Source organism: Stomoxys calcitrans, chromosome 3 (genome assembly GCF_963082655.1).
Source record: "Stomoxys calcitrans chromosome 3, idStoCalc2.1, whole genome shotgun sequence".
NCBI lineage: Eukaryota > Metazoa > Arthropoda > Insecta > Diptera > Muscidae > Stomoxys > Stomoxys calcitrans.
Genome location: NC_081554.1, coordinates 151626116 through 151637565, shown reverse-complemented (window position 1 = coordinate 151637565; position 11450 = coordinate 151626116).

Here is an 11450-nt window from a genome sequence, read left to right as displayed (position 1 = left end):
CGATTCTATCCGTCTGTCCGTCAGTTTGTTGCAATCACTCTACAGCCTTCAAAAATTGAGATATTGAGCTGGAATTTGGCACAGATACGTCTTTTCGATGCACGCAGGTTAAGTTCTTGAGCGGGCCGAATCGGACCGTATTTGGTTAGAGCTGCCATATAGACCGAACTCTCGACAAAGGGTCTGGAGCCCATAAATGCTTTAGTTTTTATCCGATTTCGTTGAAATTTGAAACAGTGAGAACCTTTAGGCCTTCCGACATCCGACCTAAATATGCTTCAGATCGGACTATATTAAGATATAGCTGCCATATAGACCGATCTGTCGATAAAGGGTCTGAATCCCATAACAGCTTGATTTCGCTGAAATTTGAAATAGTGAGCTGTTTTGAGCCTCCCAATATCCGACCTTAATATGCTTCAGATCGGTTCATATTCGGATATAGCCGCCAAAAAGCCCAATATTTTAATACACAAAAACTGAACAGTGACTTTATTAGACCAATGTCCGTGCCGAATTTGGGTGTTATTTGGTGTTATTCAATTTTCACCGGTTTGTGACGAAAGGGTGGGTATCCAAAGTTCGGCCCGGCCAAACTTAATGCCTTTTTACTTGTTTCGCAATGTTTCACTTATTTTTTTTGATAAACGCCTGCGTTTCTAGTTATTTTCGGGGTCGAGCTTCTTGTTGACACATAATTTGCTTGGCATTGCTCGTTGGTAAATAATGGGGGAGAACACCTTTCATGCTTCACACACACACTCCACTAAATGTTTGTTTAAATATTTATTTTAATAATTTGAGACAATATTTCTCCATACTCTTTTATTTATTTATTTAAATGATTTTGTCCGTCTTTGCGTGCATTGACATTTGATATTTACTATCACTTTCCTTCTAAAACTTTAAAATCGATATGAAAATATACCATTCCATGTCCTTACATTCCCCGCACTTCTTCTTCTGCGTCTGTCTATACCAGTGACCAGTTGTCATGTCATTATTGGTGGTTTCGGTTTCCTTGGTTTCATTGCCGTCCATTTTCAAACCTACCCCATTTGCGGTTTAAACAAATGCTGGTTTGCCTAACGATGGGAAGGGGGCTGAAGTAAATATTGATTTTTTTTAATAATGTTTATGTAGTATAAAATGGTAATTTATTTAGTTTGTCATACCGTTTGTGTGAAAAAAGCGCTAAGAAAATGCAAAGGTCGGGCGGTGCCGAATATATAATACCCTACACCACCGAGTCTGTGTACATAGCTCTCATAAAACATGAAACCTATGTTGAAGTCTAGCCAGTCTTTAATTTTGCATGCCTTTTGAGATATTGAATTTATCCTTGTAAATTTTGCCCATGAACAGGGGCAAACTTCTCACATATCAATGAGTGCAGTCCGATTCAAGTTTAAGCTCAATGATAAGGGGCCTCCTTTTTATAACCAAGTCTGAACGGAGTGCCGCAGTGCGACACCTCTTTCGAGAGAAGTTTAACATGGCATAGTACCTCACAAATATTGCCAGCATTAGGAGGCGAAAACTACCACTGGAAATTTTTCTGATGGGCTCGCCAGGATTCGAACCCAGGCTTTCAGCGTCATAGGCGGACATGCTAACCTCTGCGCTACGGTGGACTCCGGCTTTGGCTACTACAGACCTAAATCGCCATATCTGTTGAAAGATATGTATGGAAGCTATATCTCAACCGGATTCTTGTTTGAACCGTTGAGTGGAGCAGACTTTTTGTTATTTCGTTCCGCAAGAATTTTCCTGTAACTCGTAATAGATCATTATTTTTGGAAGAAACATTTAAGTCACTCAATGATAGCTGCGATTGAGGTATCCATTAGGCGGTTGATGATCTGCGCCTGTTTCCAGTGGAACGGCAGTTCTAGAGCCCGGGAGTAGGCTTAGAATGGACTCCAAAGACTCAACAGCTGCGGTGGTGGTATCAGGACGTAGCATGTTGTCTGCTACGAAAACCTCGACAGGTGAAGCGGCTGCTGCAGGCTCGACTAGCCGACAGACGACTGGTCAGCAGGGGCTTTTGACGAAGGCATCTGGTTCGAGTCTTAAGGACAAGGTCGAAGCTATTCTATCTTCGCATGCCTATAATTTGCCTATGTCATCGGAGTTCCCCTGCAAACCAACACTCTCTTTAAGAGGTTGGAATAATAGAAAACGCATCACTTTCAGGTTTATTGAGAGGCTTGGTGCGAATGATCCTAAGACTCTCACTAATAAGTAGAGAGACTCCCGGCCGACATGGGATATCTTTGAGCACCATACAGGCTGGAACTTTGAGCTTCGAGCTTTTGTGGTGTCCATCATTACCACAGGAAGCTTAGCTGAAAGCTACCGGGCGCGTCTACAGGTTGTAGATAATGAAAAGCTCAGTTTTTATGAGGAGTAGCTGCAAATGCTGCCGATTTTCGAGAGGAGAGTCTTAGTGAGGAGTCGGTGGCACTGGCTCTTAATGAAATACTGAGTGGCAATGATACTCGAGATGATAAGGCGAGTTATTGGCGCCTTCAAATAAGCAATGGCCGACATCAGCGTCTGTTCCCAGGTTAGGGGCGAGCGTCGGATCTTGGAGCAAGCGGCTCGCCACAATGAGGGGTACATGTGCAATCCCACAAAACCTATACCGTTGGGGCTCGTAACCCGCCCCCGGAAAACTATGAGAACTACTTTGAGAAACAAAGGAATAGAAACAAGTAAAATAAATGAATTTAATGCTGAACATTGTAGAAGTCATTGTATAATATTTCAGTCCATTCGGATAGGAATTGCGTCTTGTAGAGGCTCAATAAGCAAAATCGGGAGATCGGTTTATATGGGAGCTATAGATCGATTCAAACCATATTGGACAGGAATGTTGAAGGTTATGGGAGAAGCCGTTGTACAATATTTCTGCCAAATCGGATGAGTATTGCGCCCTCTAGAGGCTCCAGAAATCAAAATCCCAGGTCGGTTTATATGACAGCTATATTAGGATATGAACCGATTTGAACCATGCTTGGCACAGTTGTTGGAAATTATACCACAAGACGAGCAAAATTTCAGTCAAATCGGATTAGAATTGCGCCCTCTAGAGCCTCAAGAAGTCAAGATCGGTTTATAGGGCAGCTATAATAGGTTATGAACCGACTTCAACCACACTTAGCACAGGTGTTGGAAGTGACGCCAAAGCAACACGTGCAAAATTTCAGTCATTGCACCCTCAAGAGGCTCAAGAAGTCAAGATCCAAGATCGGCTCATTTCGCAGCTATGAACCGATATGAACGATACTTAGCACAGTTGTTGGGAGTGACTCCACAACAACACGTGCAAAACTTCAGTCAAATCGGACTAAGAATAGCGTCCTCTAAAAGCTGAAGAAGTCAAGATCCAAGTTCGGTTTATTTGGCAGCTGTATCAAAACATGAACCGATCTGGCCCATTTACAATCCCAACCGATCTGCACTAATAGGAAGTATTTGTGCAAATTTTCAAGCGGATAGCTTTATTCCTTCGAAAGTTAGCGTGCTTTCGACAGACAAACGGACGGACATGGGTAGATCGACTTGAAATGTCATGACGAGACGCATATTTTAAGATGTTACAAACAGAATGACGAAATAAGTATAACCCCATCCTATAGTGGAGGGTATAAAAACGGACCCCCCAACATTGACGACCAATGCAAACGAATAAACTAACCATGATTTGCGGATCTGCACCTGGAATGTCCGCACTCTTTATAAAGAAGGTGCAGTATACGCGATGGCGGATATATTGGAGAAGTACAAGGCAGATATTACCGCCTTACAGAAAGTGCGATGGACTGGAAATGGCATCACAACAACACCAAATAGTGACGCCGCCAACGTCGAACACTAGCAGTTGGGTAAAATGTTCTTTCCATATCCTCAGCATGCTACCTGTGTCAGTTACCAGATTTCCTTCTTTACCTCTGCAGGAGGGAGTAACTGCACCAAAGCCATCGGTTTGATGTTTAATTCTTTGGTAGAATTTCCGGACTTCATTCTGACTCCTGTACATCTCAATTCGCTCACACTCACGTCTTTCCATTTCCCTTTTCTTTCTGCGGAATATACGTTTCTCCTTTTCTCCCGATACCTCTCCTTCATCTGGGGCGTTGCTACTGATACTCTATATGCCGCATTTTTGTCTTCGGTAGCATCTCGAAAGTCTTGATCGTACCATGGGTTTCTTGGAGGAGGCTTCCGGTATCCAAGTACGGATTTCGCGGCATTTTCCAAGTAGTGGGCTATAGTTTGCCACTACGCCATTATATCATCGGAACAAGGATTGCTTTCATCAAGCAGTTGGGTCAGTCGAGTGGAGTATGCCGCTGCCATCTGTTGTGTTTGCATATTTTCAATGTTTAGCTTAAGTGCTGTGTCAGATGGTACTTTCCCCGCCATGTTCAAACGGGTGCGAACCTTTGCTGCAACAAGGTAATGGTGCGAATCTAATTCGCTCCACGGATCAATCGTACATCTAACAAGCTGGATGAATGCCTTCCATCTATCACAACGTGATCAAATCGGTTCCTCGTGATTTGATCGGGTGACAGCCATGTGGCTTTGTGAATATTTTTACGTTGAAATCTCGTACGCCTCTGCGAAATCTATCAGCCTTAACCCATTACTGAACGTTATCTCGTGGAGGCTAAACTTTCTGACTGTTGGACCAAATATGTCTTCCTTCCCTATCTTCGCTTTCAAGTCTCCCAGAATGATTTTAATATCATGGGCGGGGCACCGGTCACATTCTCTCTCTAGGCGCTCGTAGAAAATATCTTTGGTCTGCTCGTCCTTGTATTCCATCGTGACATGGGCTCAAATAAGGCTGATGTTGAAGAATTTCCTCCCATCCACCGGATTAAAGCAGGAAACAAGGCGTTTCAGTCCTCGATTAACCACAAATCCACAACCAAATTCATGCCTTGTGTTATGGCAGTTATAGTATAGAAGAGGATACCGCTGAACCAATCAATGATGATGGTATAGAATAGTTTACCTCCTAGTCAGAATGAGGTCCAAGTAGCAGTGACCCGACTGAAGAACAACAAGGCAGCAGGAGCCGACGGGTTACCCGCTGAACTATTTAAGACTGGAGACGAAATGCTGATAAGGGTATGCATCAGCTTATCTACGCAATCTGGCAAGAAGAACGCATACCCGATGATTGGAATCTCAGAATACTATACAAGACACTGATACTACCCGTGTTGTTGTGTAAGCAGATGAGGCAGTGCTAGGAGTATTTGAGAGAAAGATTCTTCGAAAAATATATAGATCAGTTGGTGTTAATGGAGAATATAGGCGACGTATGAACCGTGAGCTGTATGATGACGATAGCATAGTTACTGTGTGTTAGAAATTTTAGAATGAGCCAAGAAGAGGCGCTTGGAACGCTATTCTACGTTCGGCTAGTGGAACAAATATTCTATAATAGCCAATTAAAGTAAAGTAAGTCTCCCTAAATTGGGCTCGGGAATGCGCTGCACAAGCTATCCCAAAGACTACATGTATAGATTCGGAAACTGCACCGCAATCAGCCAAAAGGCTGCGGTCGCCTGGAGGGCATCCCATGCCTAAAAGAACTAGCACGAACAATAGTAGGATGGGTCCAAGAAACTTTGCTAATGTTGCTAGGGACAGTTTGGTGATGGCAGTTGTCGACAAGGGAGAAGAACAGGGCTGCATACCTAGGCATAATTGGAGTGGGATAGTCAGTGGACTGTCATCAGTATACTCCGATGTCCTTGCGGAATTTCCTGGGTCTCCTCCAGTTTGTGACGATGTAGGCTGGTATCGGGGCCGATACAGACTAATTGCCTTCGGGGATCAACGCTGAATTGAAATGAATCGTTGTGCGCTGAAAAAGTTTGGTGAGATCTGGCGAGGTGCAGCACTAGATTGAGTCAAGAAGGAAGATATTCCTTTTCGACCAATGGCGCATGCTTGGATACCAAGGATTCCCTCACATCCTTGGAAGACTAAGGGAATGTAATCCCAATCTTTCAACCACCGACTGGAAGATTGGTAGATTGTATGAGGCTGATAGTGGTGGGTGGGTCACAAAGTTGGACTGGTCTCAAAGTGCGCGTCAGCGGGGAAGCACGGAACTCAGAAAGTACTTCGACAGCAGCAGCCAGTGAAGCATCTAAGGAGAAATCGTTCACACCGCAGGTGTCCAGTGTCCGGAGGAAGAGTGGTTCCACAGCTTTCTCACCTGACCCTGGATGCGTACGGAAGCTCATCATGACAAGTTCTAACGAATCTTGTGAGGATGAACTCCTGGTGGAGTCAGATGCAAACATAACAGTGGTGGAAGTTCTAAATCCTGACTATGGTCCGGTTTCTACAGATAAATCTCCACCATTGTAAAGCCGCTTCCATCCAGGAATCATGGGTGTGTGGAGGAATGGTTTGCGGACTAAGATTTCCGGGATTTAAACTTCTGTATTCTTGCAAAGAGTAGTTTTAATGTTTTTCTTCTTCCGTCGTTAAGCACTGAAGATTTAATAATAGCCAGCCTTTAAATAAAAAGTCTCATTACTGGTTCGCTTTCCTATATATGGCACATGATTCCGAGATGCCGCCTTCAAACCTTAATTCGCTAGTTGAATCCAGTTTAGGGAAGAAAAGCCTCATTGTAGGAAGTGATGCTAATGCACATCACCAAATATGGGGAAGATAGGATGTCAACGAAAGGGATGAGCTGCCTATTGAAAATATTTTACGTTGCAATCTGGCGATTTGTAATAAAGGGGATAGACCGACTTTTATTACCAGGAACAGGCAGGAGGTACTAGATATTACATGCGAAGTGTTGGATGACCACAGTTTCTCTAATCAACTAATATAAGTTTTAACCTTGGAGAAAATAATGGAGTAGTGGTCCTTCCGCTAAACAGAAGAAAGGCGGATTAGGATAAATTTCGGCACAAATTCTGCACGTCTATCCCTTCTAGACCAGAAAAAGAAGTGGTAACTACGGACGATATAGACATAGTGGTCAAGCGGATCACGAAGGCCTTGAATGACTCGCTTGTCTCAACATGCCCTAGTGCCAAGTCAAGGGGCAAACATCGACCGCCATGGTGGACCTCAGAGCTGGTTGGTCTTACGAAGGACGGCAGAAAGCTCTTCAACAGAGCAGACTGAGCTAAGAAAATATAAGCGCGAGTTTAGAAAGGCTTAGAACAAATCCTGGGTAGAATTCTGCAGCTCCGTGGAGGATAAATCTGAGGCCTCTAGGCTAAGGAAGATTCTGTCCTCGAGACCTATTGCGGTTGGGTATATTCAGAAGTCAGAGAATATATGGATAATGTCTAGTGAGGAACTACTCGTTGATATATATTTCCGGGGAAGTTCTCCAACGGCCGACGTGACGCCAGAAGAGGTTGTCACTGGTATGTATTCGTCGGAGGCCATTAGGGAAATTGTGTCTCAGCCGAAAATCCTTTGAGCAATAAGAAGTTTCGACTCCTTTAAGACGCCAGGCCCTGATGATGTATCACCCGTTGAATTACAAGCTGTGCCTGATAGACTGGTTGCCTGGCTTAGGGAGATATACTCTGCTTGTATCAGAATGTCATATATACCTGTGGGATGAAGGGACACGAAGGTCATTCTCATTCCGAAAGCATGAAAACCCTACCACACGAAGGCGAAAGATTTTCGACCTATTAGTCTGTCATCCTTTATGATGAAGACTCTTCAGAGGTTGATAGAAACATATCTTAGAGCAAAGATCTCTGGAGATAGCCTGTCGCGGCAGCAGCATGCATATAGTAAAGGCAAATCCACAGAAACAGCCGACAAACCGACGTCAATCATGAAGGAGTTCGAGTTTCTAGGCATCAACTCTACCGTAAGAAAGTTTATTAATAACTTACTTACTAAAAGATTCATTATGGGAGGCTTAGGGTCTGTGGATCTAAAAAGATGGGTCAGCAGAGGAACATCTCAACGAGGTGTACTGTCTCCTCTACCTTTGAATATAGTCATTAACAATATATTATTGTTTCTGGAAGAAAAATGCGTAAAAGTGGTCGCGTATGCTGATGACGTGGCAAATGCGGTTGGGGGTAAGTTTGCCAGCACTATAAGAGATATACCTCAGGAAGCTCTACGTGCTACAGCGAAGTGGGCTACCGAAAGTGATCTGGGTATAAATCCGTGCAAGACAGAAGTAGTTCTTGTCAGCAGGAGATAGAAGTTGCCTACAGTGGAACCTGTCTCCTTGGGAGGAGAGAATGTTCCATGTTCAAAGCACAAAATACCTGTGTGGTTTGCTGGACAGGAAATTGAACTTCAAACCTAACATTTTGGAAAGGGCATGAATGGCAACTCTTGCCGTATACACCTGCAAAAGAGCCATTGGCAAAATTTCCACCTATTGTTCGATGCCCATTCGGATCCAAAGGATGGCTTGTTTGTGCATCACAGCCGCACTGAGGACGACACCATCTGATGCACTGAATATAATGCTACATCTTATGCCTCTGGACATTGTGGCTACCCAAATTGCAGCCACCACTGCCGCGAGGTTAAGGGGGCTTTCTCATTGGTCATGTGGCGGATACGGACACTGTGTTATCCTTGATACAAAAAATAGATCTCGACTGTCGCAGATCTCTGAACGAGATGGCTGAACAGTTCATTCACCTGTTCTATGTGCCGGGCCACATAGAAACCCCCGGCAATTGTAAAGCGAACGAGCTTGAGAGACTAGGAACTACCCTATACATTCCAGGGAAACTGAAATCAGTCGGTATGCCTCTAGCGACATGCAAGCTAAGTTTACAGGACCAGGCCCGAAAAACAACGAATGATAGAGGGTTAAAAAGAGGGGGTGTGAGCATTCCAAAACTATGTGGCCTAATCTAGACTTGAAGAGGTCTACTGCTTTGCTGTCATTAGCTAGAACAGATGTCTCATTCATTGTGTCCGTCATGACAGGTCACTGTCTTATCGGAAAACATGCTGACAGACTGAAGGTTGCCAGCAACGACTTTTGCAGAAGCTGTGAGGACATCGTAGAAGAAGAGACTGTAGAACACCTTCTATATGTGTGTCCCACACTAGCAGTCAGAAGGAGTTCCACTTTAGGTTCTCATTTCTTTGAGAACCTGTCTGATTTAGCGGAGTTGTTGGGCTTTATAAAGCGATCTGGATGGTTCAACGGTAGGAACTAGAAGGCATCCTCCTTCTTCTGTTTCTCTGGTATCACAATGGACGAAAATGTCTAGTACTTATTCCAACGTACGGATATTTTCTCTTTGAGGAGCGAAATAGAAACAGGTCCGCTCCACTCAACGGCTACTACACATAATTCAATTATAAGAAAAAACAAGTAAGACCGTGTTAAGTTCAGCCGGGCCGAATCGCATCCACCATGGATCGCATTTGTCGAGTTCTTTTCCCGGCATCTCTTCTTAGGCAAAACAGGATATAAGAAAAGATTTGCTCTGCTATAAGAGCGATATCAGGATATAGTCCGGTTTGGACCACAATTAAATTATATGTGGGAGACCTGTGTAAAATGTCAGCCAATTCGAAAATAATAAACACGTTTGTTGATGGTCATGAGCGAATTCGTCATACAAAATTTCAGGCAAATCGGATAATAATTGCGACCTCTAGAGGCTCAAGAAGTCAAGATCCCAGATCTGTTTATATGACAGCTATATCAGGTTATTAACCGATTTGAACCATACTTGGCACAGTTATTGGATATCATAACAAAACGCGTCGTGCCAAAATTCATTCAAATCGGATAAGAATTGCGCCCTCTAGAGGCTCAAGAATTCAAGACCCATGATCGGTTTATATGACAGCTATATCAGGTTATGAACCGATTTGAGCAAAACTTGGCACAGATGTTGGATATCATGACAAAACACGTCGTGCGAAATTTCATTCCAATCGGATAAGAATTGCGCACTCTAGAGGCTCAAGATTTGAGCCCTCTAGAGGCTCAAGATTTGAGCCCTCTAGAGGCTCAAGAAGTCAAGACCCAAGATCGGTTTATATGGCAGCTATATCAGCTTATGAACCGATTTGAACCATACTTGGCACAGTTGTTGGATGTCACAGCAAAACACGTCGTGCAAAATTTCATTCCAATCGAATAAGAATTGCGCACTCTAAAGGCTTAAGAAGTCAAGACCCAATATCGGTTTATAAGGCAGCTACATCAAAACATGGACCGATATGGCCCATTTACAATACCAACCGACCTACACTAATAAAAAGTATTTGTGCAAAATTTCAAGCGGCTAGCTTTACTCCTTCGGAAGTTAACGAGCTTTCGACAGACAGACGGACGGACATGGCTAGATCGCCATAAAATGTCGCGACGATCAAGAATATATATACTTTAAGAGGTCTCAGACGAATATTTCGAGTAGTTACAAACAGAATGACGAAATTATTAGTATACCCCCCATCCTATGGTGGAGGGTATTAAAACACCACCACTGAAATATCTATTATTATACCCACCACTGTCGGATGGGAGTATAGTAATTTTGTTATTCCGTTTGCAACACTATATCTTGATATAGCCCCCATATAGACCGATCCGGCGATTTAGGGTCTAAGGTCTACAAAAGCCAAATTTATTATCCGATTTTGCTGAAATTTGGGACAGTGAGTTGTGTTAGGCCCTTTTACATCCTTCTGCAATTTGGCTAAGATCGGTCCAAATTTGAATATAGCTGCCATATCGACCGATCTCACGATTTAAGGTCTTGTCCTCCTAAAAGGCGCATTTATAATTCGATTTCACTGAAATTTGACACAGTGACCAATGTAAGGCTTTTCGAATCCGTATCTTATATATCGGTCTATATTTGGATATAGCTATCAAAACAGCCGATATTTTATTATACAAAGTTGAATAATGTCTTGTACTTATTAGACCACTCAATGTCCGTGCTGAATTTGGTCCAAATAGGACCATATTTCGATATAGCTGCTATGATGACATAAATCATGCATTTTTCAACGGATTTTGACGAAAGGTGGTTTGCATATATACCCGAGGTGGTGGGTAGCCAAAGTTTGGTCCGGCCGAACTTTAAGTTCGACTTTAAGGCTTTAAGCCTTTTCACTTGTTTTTCATTTCTCTTAAAAACAGCGCGTTTTTGAGGCATTCGCTTTTAATTATTTAATTATTTTTTTGACACATTGTGTCAACTGCTCTGATCAGTGATGACTACTCTTCTGTTTTTTTACGAGTTCTAGCGATTTTCTTGGGCAAATGTACTTTTTTAAAAACTGTAGATCTGGCCACGTAAGGCCATGCGAATAATTACATCTTAGATAGTGAAATCCATACTCACTCGAGAGTGAATGGCTACCATTCTTTCTCATAGCCTGTCACTTAGCTTAGTGAAACAGGCCTTTAAAAACAATGACCATAA